At 46.8% G+C, this 22,818-nt stretch overlaps 1 long non-coding RNA gene and 1 pseudogene across 1 annotated transcript; one reads left to right on the forward strand and one right to left on the reverse strand.

The window, feature by feature from the left end:
• Positions 1 to 2,368: 2,368 nt before the first annotated feature.
• Positions 2,369 to 14,662, reverse strand: LOC149362784 (uncharacterized). The gene is made up of 4 exons (XR_016289049.1): positions 14,544 to 14,662; positions 11,964 to 12,064; positions 10,431 to 10,523; positions 2,369 to 3,225 (listed from the first exon to the last, which is right to left on the reverse strand). It is a non-coding gene; the product is annotated as an uncharacterized LOC149362784 (long non-coding RNA).
• Positions 14,663 to 19,063: 4,401 nt separating this feature from the next.
• Positions 19,064 to 21,296, forward strand: LOC149362785 (uncharacterized; annotated as a pseudogene).
• The last annotated feature ends 1,522 nt before the right edge of the window (positions 21,297 to 22,818 follow it).

The following is a 22,818-nucleotide window of genomic DNA, read 5'->3' on the forward strand; positions in this document are numbered from 1 at the left end:
CTGTGCTCACTTGCTGGGTGCCTTTTCGAAGCATCTTCTGTCTTTTGTTATGCAGAACTGCTGACATTTTGTGCAAAAAAAAAAACTTTGTTTTCATGGTGCACCCCTCAAGCCTGCAGCGCGCAGCGTTAGCTGCGTCAGACAGCCTTGGGAAGTGGTAGGCACTTTTGTTGGTCTCTCCTCGTCGAGCTTGCTTTGATGGTGGGCTCCACCCAACTTCACTGTCACTCTGTTTCTTGCTGTTTTTTTTCCTCGACGTTTCTTGCTTCTTGACGTTTCTTGGGTTTCTTGCTGTTTCTGGATCGACAATAGTGTCGTCGTCGCTGTCCGATAGGTCAATGTCTGATGTGTTGGAGGCCGCCGTGGTGGCTCAGTGGTTAAGGTGCTCGGCTGCTGACCCAAAAGACGCGGGTTCGATCCCGGCCGCGGCGGCTGGAATTTCTTTGGAGGAGAAATTCTAGAGGCTCGTGTACTGTGCGATGTCAGTGCACGTTAAAGAACCCCAGGTGGTCGACATTTCCGGAGCCCTTCACTACGGCGTCTCTCATAGCCTTAGTTGCTTTGGGACGTTAAACCCCATAAACCAACTAAACCAACCAACTGATGTGTTGGCTTGTGCAATTCTTTGTAAAACTGCTTCGGCCGTCTCATCAGGAACGCGAGGCCTGTCTCCTACAACAAAAAAGACGTTATTTTGTCCCCAGCCGTTAAATACCAGCAGTATTCGTTTACAGTTATTGCGAAAGCCATCTCAAAAGCGCGGTCAAAATAACCGGGCTGAGTCCCAGCGTCCAACGTATTGGACACGTGAAATCAGATTGAAAGCACAGAAAAGTTAGGTCATGTAGAGTTACAATTATGATATGTACATGTTTTCTGTTCTATTTCTGTTGATATCCAACAAAATTTACTCGTTCAAAGTAGGTAAAATCACAGAAACAACACTTACTTCTCCGGCAGGTGCCATAGAACGCCGCGCCGCTGAACGCAGCCGTTTTCAGTGTTTTGGCGGGAAAGTGAGGAGTTTAATTTCAAAAAAGGTGCACAGATGGCGCCACCAGTTGTCCAATGTATTGGACAAGTGGGTTTTATGAAGATGAATCTTTCGGCGCGGGAGTACTGGCTTAAAAGCTAATGTCCAATATATTGGACAAATTGCCATACACGGGTCTCAGGAGGATATTCTTTTCCGCTTCTTCATCGCAATCATTCGCCTCCTCTCCATCCTAGTGGACAGGACCACCACTGCCGCGATCTGCGACTCGGCGTAAGCCGCGGGGGCTTGAGCATTTGGCTGTTCTAGAGAACCCAGTCAGCTGGAGCGCCAGCTTCACCCTCACATAATAGCAAAAAATTCATGCTACGATTTGTAGTGTAGCGTAACTCCGCTCCTTTTATCTGCTGCTTATTTACTACTGTCAATAAAGGAGATTTCTAGCCATTTCAGTGCTTGTGAAAAAGAGTTTCATCCTCTGTGACTTTCGCGCCGAGTTTGTACCCTCGGGAAAAAAATGGCTGTTTTAAATATTGCTCATTTCCCTCATTTCTTAATTGGTCTTTTTAGTGCGTGTCGGATTGTCGCACTGCAGTTTCCTGCAATAACGTTTTCGCTATGTGCATATACAAGTGCCTGCTGTAGTGTATAGGCGGGCTGAATAGACAAGTGTGCTGCATATCTTGAAAGATAACTGGAGAAAATTTCGTCAGCCACACCTCTCCCCAGGAGCAATTAATATAACGAGAGTGAAAGTAGTGGTTTCTCGCTGAACTACTCAGAGCAGTAGGTAACGTATATGCTTTCAGTTAGTACCCTTTCATCTTTTTCGAGATGGCAGAAACGATGTACGGTAATGAACGGTAAGAACATCAAGGAACACATGACACATGACGTTGTACGCTGATTACTTTTGCATTTTCGACATTACTCGAAGGAAAAGCCTGGGGAAAGAAGCGCTGCAGCCCTACTTATTTCGGCACGCTTTTTCCATCACAGTGCGGTCTACTGTTTTCCGCCGTTTGTACTACCACGTCTTGCACGCCCAGAGGAAAACTTTTGTCTGGGCGACTTGCAGCTATTCTCTATTTGGCACACCTGTTACAAACAGATGCACATGCCTATAAAAATACCGAAATGATAATTAAAACAGCTCATAGTTGCCACTTAAATAACAGTTCCAATATACTGCATTTCCTGCAAGAGACCATTGACCCGCTCCATCATTTCTTTTGCACAAAGAGGCTGCAAACAGATGTATTGGCGGAAATGCGCCCAAGAGCTGTCAGAAGGCGCGAAGCTACATTGTAATCAATTTCGCATGGGTACAGAACATGAAGATGACATTCCACGTACAATTCCAGTAAAGGCAACTTCGGCGATATTTATTTAATGGCTTCCACTCTTACGTGTTCAGTACATTATTCACTGCTGCGATCCCCATGCCTTATATTGCCCTTCTTCTTCAATTTCTAATACTAAGACCGCTAGTAATTTCGCCCGCTCTGTGACCTCATATTGCGTGTTTAGCACCGGGCCGTTGACGGGAAAGTTAGAATTTCCAGGCTCGTTAATAATGGGATTGCTTCCTATATCTGGTAAGTTAGCAGCTGCTCCTGTTCTAAGGTGGGACGAACTTCCAATCCGAATACCAGATATGTTCGGTAAGCTTCTTGCCTGTAAAACACTGATGTCACTAATTTTGTCAGCTGTAATACCTGGCTGACTTCTGGCTCTGGTCCTTTCAAGGCTAGCGGCTGCGCTTGTATCGTTGGTCCTAATTCGCCCCTTATTTCCCTTTCCGCTGCCTTCTATAGTGAGTGTCGTCTTATTAATGCTTGAAAACAGCGCTGGACTTTCATATTCGCTGTTTCTTAACTCTTGGCTTCTATTTTCACCGCTCTCGTCCTGCGTAGCTCTTCCAAGCTCAAATGAACCATAGCTATTTGCCGTTACACCAGGGTACGTTTTTTTGCGTCGTGGAATGGCGCTTATATTAGGTGCTTGTCGATGACGTACGTATACTGATGTTAGCCCGCCTAGCAAGTATTTTCTTTTTACGGCTTCTGGGGAAAGTCCCACGCTGAAGGGGATACCAACGAGCGCAATAGTCCATCCTTCACTTGTATTGTAGATGCTGCCTTCCCGCTGTAAAGCTTGCAGTTTTCCTAGTGGTCGTACTTCCGGCATTTGTCGTTTACGTAGTGGGGTCGTTTTGCTCCGTCGAATTCCTGAAATGGTGGGGATAACAATAAATGTGTTATAGTGCATAAATATCTTGAAAGCAACAATATATAAAAAAATCTTTCTCCCTCGAAGTACCTTTATGTTAAATTGACGACAAAACACTTCTATAAAAAGTCGAGCCGTCGAAAAAGAACATTCTCTTGTTGGTTTTTACTCTTTCCTTCTCAGGACCACTGGGTAAGGCAGAACTTTATATTGAAGCATTCGCGCGGAGATTTCTACTCTTGAGAACATTTTTTCTTCGACGAGTGCCTCCGAATGTAGCAGCTGTATTTTGAGGGTGCCATAGTAAAGCACATCAGACGATTTCAGCCGCCTGGGTTTCCTTTAACCCTTTCACTGCCAGGTTTTTTTACTCACATCTGCACACACCTGCCGGGTTTTTTTGCATGTTAGTTTCCTGGAAATTTTTTGCTAGTAACGCACTAAAATGCTCTGCAGGACATGTAGACATGTTTATTCAGGATAATCTTATAGATATTAGTTGTAATGAATCAAATCTTCCAGCACCAATCTGGCCTGTCGGATTTCCTCCTCTTACGCAGATTTTTCGGTGGCAGGGGGACTTCATCGCTGTCATCACTCGACAAGGCACTTAGGTGGGCGCCTTCCTCGTTCTCATTATCATTGAACTCCGAATTCACAAGCAATTTTGAATTTCTTCGTCCGTCAAAGCGCGGACAAGTGTGGCACAGAGCCTCATGGCTGCTGTGCGTAGACCAAAACGAAGTCACTCGCATGTGGAAACATGCGCGCCATCTGTTGTTTAAAATTTACCCTACAAGATCTATGAATTTTTCGAGTCTCTCCATAGATGGCGCTACATGTTTGCATATTTTTTTTACACGAGTATTATCGGGAGCGGCAGGGGGTGAGTTAAAAAGCCAAAACGAGTTAACTCGGGATAGGCAGGGGGTGTGCATATGTGGTAGCCCGAGTTATCTCGGGAGTGGCAGATTAAGGGTTAACTGACCCAGCACAGCACTTCGGCCGTTTTTACATTTTCTCACCACTGCATTGCAGCCGGCAGGACCGGTGTTCCATCTTACAACTTTGTCCTCAGCAGCCGAAAGCCAATGTCGCTTAGCCATTTTGGCGGGTCCCAAGTTTACTTGCTACGAAAAAACTATTTTTGCAAAGAGATGAATGATAAGCTCAGTATACCTAACTTCGCAAACCATGGCAAGTAATCAACATATTTAGTAGCATTAGAGGCATATCTTCAAGAGAGTAGTACCCTGCAGCAAATGGATTCGCTATCGCTGCTATGTGTTCTCAGAGGGAAGATTCGTTCACTGCTTCGATGAAAATGTTATAAGGCTGGGCATTTGCCTGAACAGCAACGCTGGTCGGGGATTGAACGCCCCCTGTTGCACATTTTGTGTGGGTGTCTTGCAATCCTAAAAGGCTGGTATATAAGCAAAGGTCTCAATGCGCTAGCACTACAGCTTCCCCTGTGCCGCTTAGACGTTGTCCGTGAGGCCCCTCTGTGTAACTAGCGGGTTGTGGAAAAACTACCCTAGGTAGTACTTGGTCCACTTAGGTAACCTTACCTTTTGACGTCATCACAACCAGCAGATCCGATTGTGAGCGAACTGCCAATTGTGACAAATGAAAGCTCAATTAATAATCGGTCGCGAGCCTCAGTGGTACGGCATCTGCCCAGCGCAGCAGTGGCGCAGAGCCTAACCGCAGCACTAATGCACACGGACTGGTATGAGGTCTCGCCAGCGATCTATGAATGTGAAGTACAGAATGATCAAATCCGCATACATGGGCATTAACTAAATGAAGCTATCGCGTCATACCCTTCAGACTGAGCTTATGTACGATTTCACCGATCTTTGTCTCAAGACTGCTTCGCGTTGAAAAGCCAGCCTCTAAACAAGACCGAAGGGGAAACCGAAGAGACAGCGCATTAAATCGTCCGCAATTTTTTTTTTTGACATACTAGTTGTGAAACATGGGCTCCAAACACATCTGTTCGCTTTAGCAACTTCACGAAGGCAAACAGACATGGCGCCACCTATGAGGCTGGCAACCACCTATCGGTTACTGCAAGCAGCTTCCGTCGCTCGTCTACTCTCTCATTTTATACAAGGAAAAGGAGTTCATCTGAACACAGCTAGTGGCACGTCCGTCTCGTGGGCTCTGAATTTCGTTCTAATTTAAGCACCGTATTTATATGCACAGTAGGAAGGGTGGTTTGCCAGCGGTGCATTCAGAGAAATTTCATTTTAAGAGCGTCGTCCGACGGGGATTCAGCGCGCTCGAAGTTTAGCTACCTGTTGCTAGGATAGCTACGCGCTCTTATTGGATTGGTCTCATGCATGGCTGATCCCTCAGAGAAAACGAGGATGTACTAAAAATGCATTTCAAACATACCGTAATAATTTCATATTTATTTCGCATTTTTTGTCCCTATGCTTAAACTGCAATACGAATGTTTTCTAAGTATACTAGGAATAGTGTTTTAAAAGTTCTTAAAAATACGTGAAAACTACATTTTTGCCCACTTAGCATATTTATAATGCATTAAAACACACTAGAAATATACGTTAAATACATTAGATTACATTAGAAATAGACTAAAAATATACATTTAATACATTTAAAACATATTCATTTCGGCTTTAAAAAGGTTTACTGGTCGGTTTCACAGAAGGAGACGGGTTAATGCTTCAACTGCTGAACAAATTGTTCACGAGTAGTTATCATTAATCTAGAGGTAGAACAGATAAGGTCACATGACGGAATGGGAACGGCAAAGATACTCGTACCTACACAGAGCAAATCATGACCAAAGTGCCTCCGCAAACAAGAAGTGCTCCGATAGCGCCATACATGGATTGTCTTATATACAGGGTGTCCCAGCTAACTTAGACCAAGATTTAAAAAACAAATAAGCGTTCTTAAAAACTGAAAGCACGTGGATGTTGTTAGGGTTTATTTAAAGTTACAGTACCATTTTTTTCGCTTCTCCTATTTGAATAATTGTCGAGATAAATGAATTAATTTTTTAATTATAGCTTGAAACTTTCCGGCGTCAATAGGAAAAGTTGTGGAGCTCCACAAATATTGTCGAACCAAGGCACTTCCAACGAGATAGACTTAGGGTGGCAGTTTTTATTCGGCAAAAACGAAAACCCGCGGAGTTTAACCCTTTCAGCCCTGAATTTTTTTTTGCTAGTTCGGGAATTTTTCTAAAGTGTTATTTTGCTTCACTCCCACCCAAGGAACACACTAAAGCAAAAAAATTCTCTAGGACTCCCTTGGTTGTAAAGATGGCGTCGTGTCCTATATATAGGACACCAGGGCGTAGTGGTTGCAAGAATAAAAAAAAAGCAAAGTTTGACGTTACTCTTTATTTCAAGACTTTCACAAAAATTCAAATATTGAGAACAAACATGCTGGTTGCCTTGAGGTGCAGCTAATACTGGACGTTGATTAATCCGCGTGAAAAGTTTTGAAACAGCTGGAATGAGTTCAGTGGATGAACCTTGATAAACGAGGAAGTCGTAGAAAATCCCCAAGGCGCCACACAGCATGAAAACTTACACTTCCCACGTATTTGTTTTCCCTTTTATTGATTGTTTTGTGTCTCGCTGTCCTTTGAACGGAATGATTTGCTCATCGCTGCATAGATGCTCCTCGAAAGAGAGGTTTAGGCATCTTTCACGAAATGTGTCCGAATCTGTCCTGACCTTCCAGAAAGGATCATTGCAGTTGTGGTCTTGTTACAAAGCTTGTACGCGCATTGCGCGTGCCGTGCTGCCATGGAACACAAACAGACGCTCGGGATAGAAAGCGTTTATTCACCCCGATCAGCCTGCTCACATAGCGTGACCGGGCGATGGTAAGGGGAGGAAGGGACGAGGGAAAGCGCGAGGAGCATGCGCTTGGCGTTCGCCGTAGTGAGGCATAGCGTTCGCCGTAGTGAAGGCAGAGCGTTCCTTCTTGATAAATAGAATACATGTTTGTTTCCTTGGCAAGAACAGCAAAAAACACTCTTCGGCACGTACCGAGAAAAATACGCATACGGGGTCGGTAGACCATCAAGATCATTCTCATTCTCGTCACCAGATTATTGAGGGTGATACGTGGCTGCTAGCTTATTCAAAGCTCTCCTGCACCACGACCTGTCTTCCGGTGTTGCTTTGTCAACTTCATCAGCGCTGGAGGTAGCCGAGAGCTCAAATCCACGTCCTCCTCAGCGTCTTCAACCTCCGACACGTAACCATCCTTCAGTGCAGCAAACATGACATCTGGATCCTCGAGATGCAGATGTCTTAATTGAGGCCGCTTTGCCGTTGAGTAAGGTCACAGTTTTTGACTCTGCAATAAAACAAAAAAAAATTAGGCATTACCAAAAAAAATGTTCCGCACTTGCATGCAACACGCGCCGGTGGTTTATAACCACTGAAGCCTGGTGTCCTATATATAGGACACACATATTGCGGCGTGCTGTGCCAAATGTACTAACCGCACAGAAAACGTTCTGCAACTGTTAAAGCCTTTAGTGTCTTTGAAACAACCTGCAAAATTCTAATCGCGAACACGCTCTTAGGTATGGAGTAAAAACATGGCAAAATAGCACTTACCATTGCAGCTGCCGTTCCCATCTTCCGCCATTTTGTTTGTTTACTCTCGGCGCTACGATGAGGAAGACGAAGGAGAAAGTGATGTCTGTGCTTATAGGGATGCGTTGGGAGTCGGCTCAGTTCTCGTTTCAGATTATTGGGCATTTTAATCGTGACTTATAGCCGTTTTGCTTCGTGTCCTTTTTATAGGACACCAGGGCCGAAAGGGTTTAAAATACCACGTGATAGCGCGTTCTGTGCATCCGGATGCGGCGCGATTACAGCGCTCTCATCCGTGATTTCTAAGAAACATCACTCGCTTCGCGCCTTTCGTCCTGCCCAAGACAGATCATCGCGTTGTGCTTGTTTCCAAGATAAGCGCCAGTGGGTTCGGGCGGCGGTTGAAAGAAAGCGCGGCTCCTGTTTTTCAGCGTAATTCACGCGACGTTATCAGGCTTGTTATATGCGTCTTTGCTTGTTCGGATCTTGCTCCCAAATTCGAACTCATGACATTGTCATCGTTCCTCCGCATGCATTCTGCTAACGTGAGTGCTGCAATTAACGCCGCAGAAACGGGAGCCGCGCTTTCTTTTAACTGCTGCTCGCACCCACTAGCGCTTATCTTGGAACCCAGCACAACGCGAAGCTCTGTCTTGGGCAGCATGAAAGGCACGGAGCGATTGATGTTTTTTACAAAACAGGGGTGAGAGCGCTGTTACCGCGGGGCATTCGGCCGCAGGGAGCGCGCTGTCACGTGGTATTTTATAAACACCGCGGGCTTTCGTTTCTCCCGAATAAAAACAGGCACGTTAAGTTTATCTCGTTGGAAGTGCCTGGTTTGGACAATATTTGTGGAGCTCCACAACTTTCCTATTGAAGCCCGAACGTTTCAAGCTATATTTAAAGAGTTAATTTACTTATCTCGACTAATTATTCAAATAGGACGAGCGAAAAAAATGGTAGCGTAGCTTTAGATAAACCCTAACAACATTTACGCGATTTCAGTTCTGAAGAACGCTTAGTAGTTTATAAATCCTGGTCAAAGATAGCTGGGACACCCTGTATACTTACCGCAAGCGACGCACTATCTTGGCCGGTGAGGCGTTATTTGCGCAAAAACTGTGGTCTCCCAAGTTATCGCAGAAGTGCCCTACTGGTCGTTTTGGAATCTAGGTGCGATCTAGAATCGAATTGCTAGTCGAAACTTGCGTCAGAAATAGGTCAGGAGTCAAACTGTCAACCAACAGATACACGGGCGTCTAAGAGAGCCGGTAGGCCTTGCCGGACGGGGTCCTTTTCGCTGGCATATTCAGGCCCGGAAGTATCCAAGGCGCCTTTGCCGGTATAATGCTATCACGTTCTCCGCACGTAGTGTAACTAAGTGGTGATTACCTTCCTGCTAGAATTTACCATAAACGAGAGGACGACAGGAAAGGGAGAGTTTTCACTGCTTCCTAAAACATCATTTCGAGCCCCAGATTATTCCACGGTAGCTTGAATTGTAATGCAAATATGTTTACGCGGATTGTCCATTTGTTAGAATATAAGTATACTTTGGCCGGATTAATTGCGTATTTACGAAAGTACACTTTAAATACATTGCCAACTCCAAAATGCGATTTCCCGAAACTCGAACTCGAGCATTAGGTTGTTCAACGGCAGCTTGAAGTGTGCTGCAAATATGCTAAGGCGGACTGCCAGTTTGCTAGAATTTAAGTATTTTTGGACGCATTAATTGTGTATTTACGGAAGTACACTTCAAATACATTAACACGCAAATGCCATTTCCCTAAACGCGATGTCGAGCCCTCGACTGCTCAACCGTCGCTAGAAGTGTGCTGCAAATACGTTTATAAGGACTGCCCCTTTGTTAGAATAAGTATACTTTGGATGAATTAATTTGATGTTTACAAAAATGCGTTTTAATATATTGACAAGATACTAAAACTGCATACGTATTTTTTCACCTATTTGAACAGTGCTAGAGGTGTGCTTTAAATGAGGTATTTTTGGCATATTTTAAGAATATATTTCTAATACCAAGCATAAAATTTCAGGAACGTATTTCCTACATATTTTTAGTGCACTCATGAGTACAAAATACTTTTAAAATACAATTTAAATAGCCCACCCTATATTTCAAACATATTAGTTTTCGCTAAGCAATGCGGTAAACCTATAAATGACATTTGACCGGGATTGACGTTAAAAGGTCTACGTGTTTTTGTGTCAGCCAAGAACCGCGTACAAGACAAAGAATACCGTGATTTTTGGTGCGCTTTGCAAAGACTATGAACCCTTTGTGACCAACGTAAACTAATAAAAACGGAGTAATTACTCTTTAGCATTCGCCAAAGCTCTGCTCTGTGTCTATAAGGGAAGCACGACAGCTTTCACTGAAGCTTCGCGGTTGCAGAAAAATGCGTTCTGGACCGTGATCCAGACAAGGACGGAAATTTGCACAACTGCGGAGCTTCAGTGAAAGCTGTAAAGCTTACCTCGGTAGCCGTATGGCTGCGCTAGGTGGATGCTAATGAGTAATTGCTCTCCTATTACATATGTACTCCACCTTGGCGGATGCTCCTAAAACACATTGATCACAAACTTACCAAAGCAGCACAGAACGATAATGCAGAGCTTCGCATTCTTGTCACACCCTTCAAAGCGCATAGTCAATAGCAGAGCTGCGTTATTAGTCCTTGCTGCAAATGGAAAGAGAAAGAGGTAGCAGAAAAATGCAGACCTGAAGCCACAATGCATTGGCCTTGCATTTCAAATGGCTAGTGTTACCTGACGTCCTTTACACTGTGCGTGTTCTTTTTATCTTAATTGGAACAATTTAAAATCTAGGCAGCAGTAAGGTCAAGCGGCCAGTGGTAAGCTATAGTTGATGCCTAGTATATATCTTGTCCCTTCAGCTTTTCTAGGGAGCCTTCGCGTATGAAGGCAAAATCGGCAGATCTGTGTTTCATCTAAACAGCTCAGAATACACTGAGATGAGACATGCAGCTTTTGCTGAAGTACCTAAGGATCCACCCACACTACAATATTGGTATCAATGCTGCTGATGGTATGTGGCATAGTTATTAGTACACAGCGTTGAAGTATATCATAGCACTGCAAAATAGTATAGGGATGCCCTTATAATATTTATTATATCTTGTCAGATCTCAAAGAGAGTGACATTTATGTTTATGTCTGTTAATGTGGTTGAGCTTCTCTCCGCACTCTCTGGAGCTTTATTGGAAGCTCTGAATTCTTTGAGACTTTTGAGAGCTGTATGATCGCCAATTTCGCCATACATGTTACCCGGGCTAATAGCACGTCTTTCCCTGTGGCCTCTAAGAGGTGAAATATTGCACACGGAAAAGAACTTGTTCACTGGTTCAGTTTCACAATGTGGCTACGGTGTACGACCTCCTGCAAGTAGAGCAACGCTCCACCAGCAGTTCAAGTTTATGAACAGTTTGCCGTGCTTCGTAAAGCATTGCGATTCTTTGTACTTGTTTCGCTCTAAGCTCAAATAAGGCAGAGTTGGCGTTATCTGTGCTTAAGTATTAATTGCCTTCCTTAAAAGACCGTCACAGGAGCGCGCATGGCAGGAATAGAGCAGTTTTTATCGCTAGACTCAGTAACCTTAGGAGACCTCTTTCCATGCGTACCGAGTGCATTCCTGATTGTCGCCGAAGATAGCATTCGCTCTTTTCACACAGTCTCCTGGCCTCTTCATGAACTTCTTAATAGTTAACCAATAGGCAACGGTTCAAGAAATATCAAGATGATGTTATTGTATCTTTACAAATGGCCATCAATTTTCACCTGTGCTGAGATGAAATTATTAAAAAAGTTGCTTCTAAGCGAAAAACGGCAGCACTCTCTAAATTTGAGGAATACTACCACTTATGCAGCACTTTTACTTAGTGCAAGTGCTGACCGCTAATCGGGATCATGAGAACGAAATACATAGAAGAATAACAGATGATTGGAACGCATTTGGTAGCTTTCTCTTACATTGTAAATAGCAGTTCAACAATAACATTCAAGTGAAAAACATATAACTGTCGTACTTTACCGGTACTCACGGATGAGAGGGAGAGATCAAGGTTAACCAAAAATTCAAGGAGGCAATTAAGACCACTTACATCCGGTAATGCAACAGCATTTGTGCTTGCATTATGGTGCCATCCGCTGGGACAGCGTCGTACATTTCGAGGGGGTTTTCAGTGGGTGCCGCATGATGGAGCTGCGACACAACAAGGAAAAAGTAAATTTGCAGGAAACATACTTTTGTACTCGCTAAAGTGCTACCTCTGTAAGTTATATGCTCATAATTGCTCTTGTACGTCTCTAATACAACTTTGAATTCTCTAGATACGCCTTTGTTCGGCTGCAAACGTCGAACCGTCGTGACGGGTCGCGTGATGCGACCTGATTATCGGACTTGAAGCCTGTCACGGTGAGCGCACTTTCTTGCAGTAAGAGAAACCATCGTGGCGCAGTGGACAAGTCCCGTCTCACACACCGCAAGCCCGGGATGGATTCCCGCCAAGACCCGTATTTGCTTTTCTTATTTTTGTTTATTGACAGTGCCTTTTTGGATTTTGGATTGGATTATGAATTGGATTGTGAATTATAGTTTGGCTTGTTGAATTATGAATTGGAGTATGAAATGGCTTGTTCGATGGCTATGGATTGGTTTGTGGATTGGCTATGGATTGGTGAAAGCGTCACAAATTCTCTACACCCCACTCATGAGCCATAAAAGGCTTTCACCTTAAAAGGATTCAGCTTAGGTTAAAAGTTCTACGCGGCGTATATCAAACATGAGGTCTATTTTTTGTGTGCAAATTCAATTATATTCTGGCGCTAAACGCCCATACATGTCGCCTAAGGAGTACTATATCCACTATTTTATGTTTTCCAGAAAAGCCCCTCACGAGCCGATGGTTTCACGACGCAGCGGCCATATTCGGCGGCGGAGATGAGGTGGCATCCAGATTGGGCACTGCTTTTCGATTTGCTCGGCATCCAGTTTCAACCTGACTTTTTTTTACTTACAAAATGGATTCAAAACATTATGTCACCGAATGCTGTGAGCTTTTTGCTTGTCACAGAAACTGAAAAGAAGCAGTGAAAGTGAATGAAAACTAATAAAGTAATGCTGGGGGAGACCTATTCGGTTTCTCACAAAAGCTTTCGTAGAGGAGGGCACATGAGCTCAAAATACACCAAGACACCAAAAAAAATGAAAAGCCGCTCGCCAAAAGTGTGACGAGAGAAGCCGGACAGGAGACAGGGGGCCATGTAGGGGTACAGGCCGGTGCTAGCCTTACAATCTTACCAACAAAGAAACATCAAGCAGTTTCTTTTGCAGCGTTAGTCACCACTGCCCTGAGGACGGCGCGTACACGGGGGATGACGCTGTCAGAATGCGCGGCTGAGGGCTCCCCCGGCAAAGAAACAAAGGCATGAAAGCTTACACTGCGAGTCCTCTAGAAGCGGTTATGATTCGTAGCAGTCAATCTCAGCACTGGGTGAGTGAAATAGGCAAGTGGAATGCATTTTCTTCTGATATTTTTATTTTGAGTCTTCTAAGTAGAAAATATTTCGTTTTTATGCTCTAATTTCAATAATTTTTTCGGCACTGCTCTCTGGAACAGATGAGCAATGTCTTTGGTCAGATTAATCGGCACTGAGGAAAATATTGTGTGCCCCTTGAAGCACGACACAGCGAGGTATGGAAAGTAAAATTATAATGGCAACGTTGAGGGACAGGAAGATCGCAGAGTGGGTGAGGTAACAAACGCGAGTTAATAACATCCTAGTCGAAATTAAGAGGAAGAAACGGTCTTAGGAAAGGAATGTAATGTTAAGGCAAGATAACCGCTGATCTTTACCGGTAACAGAGTGGCTTCCAAGAGAAGGCAAGCGTAGCAGGAAACGACAGATAGTTAGATCGGCGGATGAGATTTAGAAGTTTCTGGGGATACGATGCAGCTGGCAAAGGACAGGGTTAATTGGAGAGACATGGGAGAGGTCTTTGCCCTGCAGTGGGCACAGTCAGGCCGATGATGATGATGAAGAGTTCAAATAAAGAACAAGAAATGGGCTTCGTCAGGGCATGCAATGCGAAGGCAAGGAAACTGATCATCATTCATTGCAAGGAGTTGGATGCAAAGCGAAGGCATGCGCACGAAGGGGTGGCAGAAAGTTAGGGGGCGGGTGCGATGAGGTTCGCAGGGATAATGGGCCCGCAGCTGCCACAGGACAGGGTAATTGGAGAGATATGTTAGAGACCATTGTCCTGCAGTGGGCGTTGTGAGGCTGCTGCTAATGGTGGTGGTGATGACTCACAAATTTATTGTAAATGAAATAGGGCCCGGAGGGTAGCGCTAATATTGCCTGTCAGTCTGCCGCAGTGCAAAAAGTACCTCCGAGTTCAAACGTTTTGCTCGAGCAGCATCTTATAGCAATGCACATTGACACGCTCTTGTGCTGGTAAAGCTGGCTCAACATGCGCAAGTACTTGCTCTGGCAGTGCTGAGTGCAGTTCACAGCCAATTTTATTAAACTTTCTCATGGGCTGCAGTCACTAGTTAGCTGAGCGCGCAATAAAAACCAACACTGCTCAGTTAGTTTCGTTGAAAATGAGCGCCAGCGAGGAAGTCGACACTCGTATCCAATACTGGTAACATTCTCTATGAAGGAAAATCGAAACATACCCCAACGCTGAAGGGACCAGGGAAACAATATCCGGTTTCGAAAAATGAGCGGACGTTTCAAAAACGTGCGGTGCGACACTGGGCTTGCCGAGCGATGAGAAATGAACTATAAAGAGTGTATAAAATGGAAAACATTTTCACGTGGCTCCGAAATGTTCTGCGCAGATGATTTCTGTACGTCACCAAGAGCGGAAATGTACACGTTCTTTCTGGCTGCCAGGAATAACTTCCGCAGCTGTGTTTAGTCACTTTCCGCTTGCTAGCCGTTTCGCCAAAATAGAGCAGGTGTAAACTTGCACAGCCGACAGCGCAATACTTGAAAAATGTTATTGAAAACAACGATATTTCAAGTCGTATATTTTGTTCTCTCAAGAACTCGGTAGAGTAATAGCTACGGCCTGGTATATGGTATTTAACGTGACAAACCTGCACATGGGCTATGAGTGAAGCGATAGTTGAAGGCTCTGAATTAAGTTCAGCTATTCAAATTTCTTTAGCATGCAATGACGTCGCACAGCACACGGCTGTTTTTGCATTTAGCTTCCGTTCAAATGGGGCTGCTGCGGACAGGAATGGATCCATCGTCCTTGTGCTCAGGAGTAGAACGCCATAGCCAATAATCCACCGAGGCGGATGTTTATTACTGTACTGTGGCCAATTTTGGCAAAACGAAAATCTAGAAAACAAACTGCATTTCAGTAAAGAAGCTCTGAAAATCATTTGATGTGTTTATAGCGCATGGCGGTGGTATATTCCTTTTATTCCATTCAAAAACGGTTACCAAAGAAAGTTTCCCCGTAGTCTTGCATAAGTGAGTCACGCTGTGCACATCAATTTGAAAGTTCCATTCCGACAGTCGGTATGAGAAAGTCGATAGAGCACGCTAAAAAAGCAGAGATGGTCGAATACATCCACGCAGATCTAATTTCGATGTGCTTGCATCTTAACACGAATGTTATGTCTTTAGCACTAACGCACAAACGCATTTTTATTTTTACTGTAGTTACTTTTGCAGTGCACTTTTTGTTTCTTTGAAAAACATGTGATGACAAAGAATCGTCTCTTGACAAAATTAACCGTCTATAAGTTTCCTTAGGCACAAACGTTTCCGTAGTGACAGTAGCACAGTGCACGTTAAAGTACTCCAGGTGGTCGAAAATATACGGAGCCCCCCACTACGGTGTCCCTCATAGCCTAAGTCGTTTTGGACCGTTAAACCCCATAAAACGAAACCAAAGACCTCTGTCAACGGCGTACTCCCCCTCCGCCTCGCCGGCTGAGCTTAGAGCTTCCGTCTCAGCTTCTCCTAACGTGAAAATCTTCGCTAACTTTTCCAGGCTTACGAAGCCACACACGAGAGGGTCATCGTTGAAGCGGTTGATCATACATCATATCCACCCGCTATGCCCCGGTCTTTACTCGCCGACGTGAGTGTTCTGCAGAGCACCTCGGTACATGGCGCGAAAGAAAAATTCTCCAGGACATGAGAGCATTACGGCGCCCGGAACGCCCTCCCCTTGCCACTCCGCTGTCCGCATCCTCGCAAACAGGGAATAACATCCAGTCTGGCTAGGTGAACTACCTTCTCTAAGACTGATTTAGTTAATCTTGCTATTAGGTTCCTGTGGAGCCCGCTCACATTTACAAGACTGCTATTAACACAACCTTTAGCCTCTAATATTTTATGAGGACGCCTTTGTGATTGCGCTACTCTGCATACATTTGCCAAAGGAAAAATCGACGAAGACACGCGTCCCCTGAACTTCGTGTTCGCCTACATTGATGACCTCTTCGTTGCGTGCTTCTCTGCACCCGAGCACGAAATTCAAATTTGCCTCCTCTCAAAACGCCTTGACGATTAAGACCTCGTGGTAAACCCGAAGAAGTGCTTCTTCAGCGTGTCTACAATCGAGTTTCTCGGCTTCGATTTCAGGGGTACGAAACTGTAGTTATTTCGGGTTATAGCTATTTCCGCATACCTAGTGACCATAGAAGAGCTGATTATTAAAAATTGAATTATTCCTGCGCATGACCAGAGCACGAGAGGCTGCGGCGGTGGAAGAATTGTCTTACACGCAAGGAAGCAAAGGTGCTCTTCTTTCGCTGGATAGAATACCGCGCAGGGATAAAACTTTGTTGTTGATTTTCTTCTGGATACCATCGTCGTTACAAAAATACGATACTCCAGTCCGGCTGCTATGGGATCAAATGGCGCTGACGGCAGGGTTGGCTGAGCAATGGAATTTATAGGAAGTTTCCTGCCATGGCGTTGTTAGCCCACAAAGCACCAACCCTCTCGTCAGCAAAGCCAAACTCTTTAGAACGTCTGCTACTCCTTTATCACTAAAAAACACTGAGGATTATCGGGCCTCCTGAACTTACATCGCCGCTTTACTCGTCAGTGTACCCAGTTCGTGGAAACTCTGATCGACCTTTTGGCTCCATGAATAATGCAGTTGGGCTACCTGTGCGCACTGATAACATCGCATCTTTATTCGCTGCGAAGAAGAAAGCGCTTGCAGACGCCACCATGCTCATACACGAATTTCTGGTGCCCCAATTCGCCTCATCACCTACTCATCCAGCATTGTAGTAAGAGCAGTTCTAGAACGTCTCTGGGCTGGCAGCCTCTAGTTTGCTTGTTAGAAAAGCTGAAACCCCCTGAAGCTACATACAGCACGTTCGGCCGAGATCTAGTCGTCGTGTGCCTCGGCATCAAGCACCTTCACAACTTTTTGGTCGAGCCAAGATTTTCAGAGCGTCAATTACCTTTGAAGTTTCAGTTCCGAACGCGCGGTTCCACCATATCGATATAGAACTTGTTGGTCTCGCACAGTCACCACGTGTCGCCTGTTACTTACTTGCGTGGATTGTTTCGCACCTTGGCCAGAGGTGTTGCCCAATACCGACACCACTCCAGAGACAATTGCTGCAGTCATCATACCAACTTAGTGTTTCATTTCGGCTGCGCCTCTCTTGTCACCCCCGACCGAGGTGACCGGATTTAAACTGCCATGTTCACCGCCCTTGCAATCGTTCTAGTTGTCTATGCAAGCGCCTAGCAGACAGCGGTCAATGGCATAGTGGACCGTCTCTACTGGCAGCCGGAGGCTGCCGTTTGTGATGTGCACACCAAACCATCGAGGGATTTTTGGAACGCGGTTTGTCAACAGTGGTGCGTCGGTCAGCGGAGCGCCGTGCGTGCCAGCCCGACGTTGCGCGTGTGCACGTGCGAGTGGTGTGCGCGAGGCAGGTACGAGGAGCGGAGAGCTGACATGTCAGTAACCCAAGATGTAGAGGAAGGCACCGCACAGCAAGTGTGGTCATTCAAGCGTGGAGGTGGCAGCCGTCGGACGTTGCGTCCGTGCTGCCAGAGACTTCCCTTGGACTTCCCTTGGAGGCCTACTGCCTCCCTTTCGAGTTTGGAAGCGGAAGCCAATGGACTGAGGGTCCCTGCTGCCGAGGCTTCCTTGGATGGGCTGCATAAGCCTATGATGTTTTGGGGCGCCGTCGACGGGACCTGGCTACAGTTTTCGTGCTGCAGGTTCCCAGTCCTTGGGGGCCGCTGACACGAGTTCATCAGCGTCTCTCGTGTACATGATTGTTGAGGATTTCAACGCCCCCAGCCTTCACTGGGGCTATCACTTCGGGAAAGCCAGGGGACGCAAGCTAGCGGAGCTCATCTCCACCCTTCGTCTTACGTTGCTCACGGATCCGGCCTGCCTCACACGTGTGGGTAACTTGGTGACCGGTGACACGTGTCCTGACTTATCTCGAGTTAGGAACACTAGAAACGCCACCAGGGAGAACCTGGGGGATACCCTGGGTATAGTGCCTAGAATACCAGTATTCTAGGCACTATACCCTGGGCAAGACCACTGCCTTCTCCGCATCACGCTTTTGGTGAAGGCAGTCCGTAAAAATGGGAACAGGCCAAAATAATCAATTGGCAGCAATTTCGAACTCACGACATCCCTCCCGTACTATTCTGCGACGGCGATGCGAAGTGGGCAATACAGGTCACCAACATACATAAACAACACACACAAACACTTCACACCACCGACGAGATCCCCGCCGTGTACAATCACCTTCTGCATCTGTGGGAGGCGCGCCGGAGCTTAACAAAACGATGGAAGAAGCACAAGAAGAATCGCAAGCTTAGAGTTCGAATTGCACAACTTACGGAGCAGGCTGCGGCATATGCCGCACAGCTCACAGACGCCAACTGGATAGAAGGCTGCAACTCTGCAGCGCGTCGGATGAGCTCGAAGGGAACTTGGCGTCTCTTACGCAGCCTCATCGGCCCTTCTCAAACGAAAGTGGAGACGCAAAAACAGCTCCGGCGGGCTCTGCACGGGTACCAAGGTACGACGGCTCAACTTGCGGACACTTTGTGCGACAGGCATCTCTGCCGCACAAATGACCCGGTTGGGCCCGAGTACACGTACTCCGGCAAGCCAAATCAGGATTTAGACGCCCCTTTTGAGTTGCATGACCTAAAGGCGGCCCTGGCTAAAATGCGCCGAGTTGGGGCACCGGGTCGATATCGCATAACAGTCAAACAGTTGGCGAACCTCACGGACTCTGCATACCTCCATTTGTTACAATACATAAATCAGATCTGGGATGGGTGTCCACTCCCACTCGAATGGAAAACATCGCTTGTAACATTCATCCCCAAAGCAGGTAAAGCCGTGACTACGGACAACTTGAGACCCATCTCATTGACCTCGTGTATGAGAAAGCTCATGGAGACGATGGTTAGGGATCGTCTCTCTCCATACATGGAGGGTAAGGGCTCCTTTGCAGACACTATGATCGGATTCCGCCCGCGCATGTCTGCGTAGGATGTCCTACTCCAACTACACAGGGACATAATACGACCCACAGCCATGCAACAAAATGACAAGGTCATTCTCGCCCTCGATCTGAAGGGGGCGTTTGACATTGTTATACATGGTCCCATACTAACGTGAACACCACCAACTGCGGGCCGAAGGTCTTCGCCTATGTCAGAGACTTCCTCTCTGCGCGTCAGGCACTCCTCCGGATCTAGGACGAGGAATACGCCCCTTACTCCATGGGTACACGAGGTACACCACAGGGGGCGGTGTTATCACCGTTCCTTTTCAAGATCGCCACGATGCATCTGCCCGGCCAACTCGCTCAGGTGGAGGGCATAAAGCACGCGCTCTACGCAGACGATATTACAATCTGGACCACTGAGGGAAGCCTTGGGGAGTTGGAGGACCGTCTTTAGCAGGCCGCCTCCATAGTCGATGCATATGCTGCCGACTGTGGTATCCAATGTGCTCCCGCCAAATCAGACCTTCTGCACGTCAGGACAAACCACAAGGACAACACGTCTTTACACATATCTCTGTTGGGCGGTCCCATCAGAGAAGTGGCAGAGCTCCGGATCCTGGGTCTGTTCACCAATAAAAAACTTAGGCCGGACTCTACTATAGAGAAAATCAAGCGCATAGGTGCACAGCTAGGGCGCATGATCTACCGTGTTTCCAACAAGCGGGGTGGTCTGCGGGGCAGGGACGCGCTACGGCTCGCCCATGCCTTCGTGACCAGCCGGATCCTCTACGTCGTGCCGTACCTACGCAGCACCAAACAACAAGCCGAGCGCATTGACGCCGTCATCAGGAAGGCAACAAAGCGAACACTGCACCTCCCAGTGGCTACCTCCAACGCCAAACTGAAGGCGTTGGGAGTGGTAAACTCCTATCAGGAGTTACGGGAGACCCAACTCGTGAACCAATATACGCGGCTATCGCAGACGGTTCCTGGGCGCCGCCTGCTAAAGCGCTTGCACATCCAACACACATGCATACCAGAGGGGACGGAGAACATCCCGGTGCGGTGGCGCCATATGCTCTGCGTCGCTCCGCTCCCGCGTGACATGGACACTGCTTCACATGAAGGCAGACGACAAGCGCGAGTTCGCACGCTTGAGAGGCAATATGGATCTAAAGAGGGCGTCTACTACGTGGACATCACAGGGCCGTCGCCCGCGGGATTCTACACGGCTGCCGCAGTCCATCGGGGAATGAATGTCAATGGGCTATCTTTTCGGGCCCCAAATTCAACACGAGCAGAGGAAGTCGCAATAGCTCTCCCTGCCGCCGATCCAAAATCGAGAACGGTTGTCACAGACTCTCGCCGGGCCTGAGAACATTATCTTGCAGGGGAGATATCACCTCTTGCCTCCCAAATTCTAAGACGCGCTCCCGCCGATGCAACTCGCACAAAAGTGATCTGGGCTCCTGGCCACCAGGGTCTACGAGGCAATGAGGCCGCTGATGCGGCCGCCCTAGCGCTCACACACCGGGCTCCTCATCCTAGCTCTCCTGGCTCAGAAGCTCATAAACCACTTCTGCGGTTTCGCGAAATCCTAATTCATTATTGCGACAGCCACCGCCTCTACCCGGCACCTGTCAAGGGGCTGAGTAAGGCGGAAGAGCGAACTCTGCGGCGCCTGCAGACTGGAACTCTTCTCTGTCCTGCCATAGCAAAACACTTCAACCCGAACACAGATGGGCGCTGCCGCACTGTGGAGAGATCTGCGGTATCTTTCACATGGTGTGGGCATTTACTCAGAATCCTCACGTTCCCCCTTCCCGCACCCCCACCCGAGAGGCATGGAAGACTGCCCTCCTCAACTGCTCCACACTGGAGTCCCAAACAGCTCTAGTGAAGCGGGCGCGAGACAGGGCCTCGTGGTGCGGTGTCCCGGACTAAGGATACCGACCATGTAGCGGGGTCTTCTCATCCACAAACTCTCTGTGAGTATTAAAAATGTTTTTCACCGCCATCTCCGCTCCTCTCCACCTGGCTCTGTACCACCGCTTCCCTAGACGCAACGCCAGCGATGCATCGCAAGTCATCAACCCGCATCCTTCCTGCCTGGAAGGCAATCCCGCTTCACCTGGGACGCTTTGTATCCGGTAAACTCTTTCCTTTTATCGGTCGTGTTGCACGCGTGTCAAGTGTGTGTTTTTCTTGGCGTTTTCTTTTTTATCGGCTCCTTTCCTTTAAAGTATAAACAGGGCTTTGTTTTTTTTTATTCGTTTGTTTCCTTCTTTGAACCTGCACGCGAAAGCATTCGCCTTCGGCGGTCGGGGACGCGTCACCCAATTCGCAGCACCGTCATATAAACAAGCCTAAAAAAAAATTTGGGCGACCATCATCCCCTCTTCTTTCTCGTGATTCACTCGGCAGTCAAGGTCGACCTGGGCTATTCTGCTGCACAGTTAGTTTGACGTGTTTCCCTGGGCCACACGGGTAAATGTTTCTCATTGTTCCCGGTATCTGGAATCGGCGTAGCATTTTTCAAAACAGTGCTCCAGTCATCCTCTCCTGCCCTGGATACCCAGACCGTATTTGTTAGCTACAATCTGCTCTCCTGCAATCATGTCTTCATCCAGCGTGACCACATTCGTTCGCAGGGAACACCGGACCACGAAGGACCATCCTGCGCGCTCCATTGTACGACGAAGACATTCATGCTGGATACTGACTGTCGCAGAGACGTCGTGTCTGCTGACAGACTCAATCCGGCCTACGGTGCCACTCTTGTGCTCATAATCCCGCCACCCCTTCTGGTCCCGACCCAGCCCTTCTGCTGTGCAGCCTCATCCAAGCATGTGCACTAGACAGATTTTTTGGCTTCCACTCTACGGAGAGGAAGGGGACGCTGTAGAGCACCCCTTAAGCCGCTCTCTGGCCGCAGGCAAGAACTTCCTTCACCTACGGCGTCCGTCAATCACGACGATTGCACCAGGCCTCGCGGTACGTGCAGTGTATTATATAAACAGTTTGATTCGAACTCTGTCGTGGTTAGTTATGCCTTGTCATTGCTCTGTTAAGATTAAGAGGGTTTCAAATTGGGCTAGTTGGTAGTTACTTCAAAAGCGCAATTATGTTTCACTCTGTTAAGATATTAAGGAAAAGTTGGAATTTGTAGATAATTAGACGAATTATTACTGATTTCTCTAGCGTTAGGTGAAGATCGGGATTTCGGGCAACAAGTTTCGACGATTACCTTTTCTGCGAGAAGCGTCTGAAGGAAACAGATTAAGTTCGCTGTGCGCAGTTGTTCTGCATGCAGAGACTTCTCTAAAAGTTGGGTAACTCATTTAAAGAGAAGCATTCACCGAGATCTGCACGTTGCCAAATTATATAGCCCGTATTGGATTGACCGGCGGCATATATTTTGGAATGCTCTGACACACTCTCTGCGTGCTGTTGGATTAGCCAAACA

Source organism: Amblyomma mixtum, chromosome 2 (assembly GCF_055824585.1).
Source record: "Amblyomma mixtum isolate Tamu chromosome 2, ASM5582458v1, whole genome shotgun sequence".
In the NCBI taxonomy this organism is placed as follows: domain Eukaryota; kingdom Metazoa; phylum Arthropoda; class Arachnida; order Ixodida; family Ixodidae; genus Amblyomma; species Amblyomma mixtum.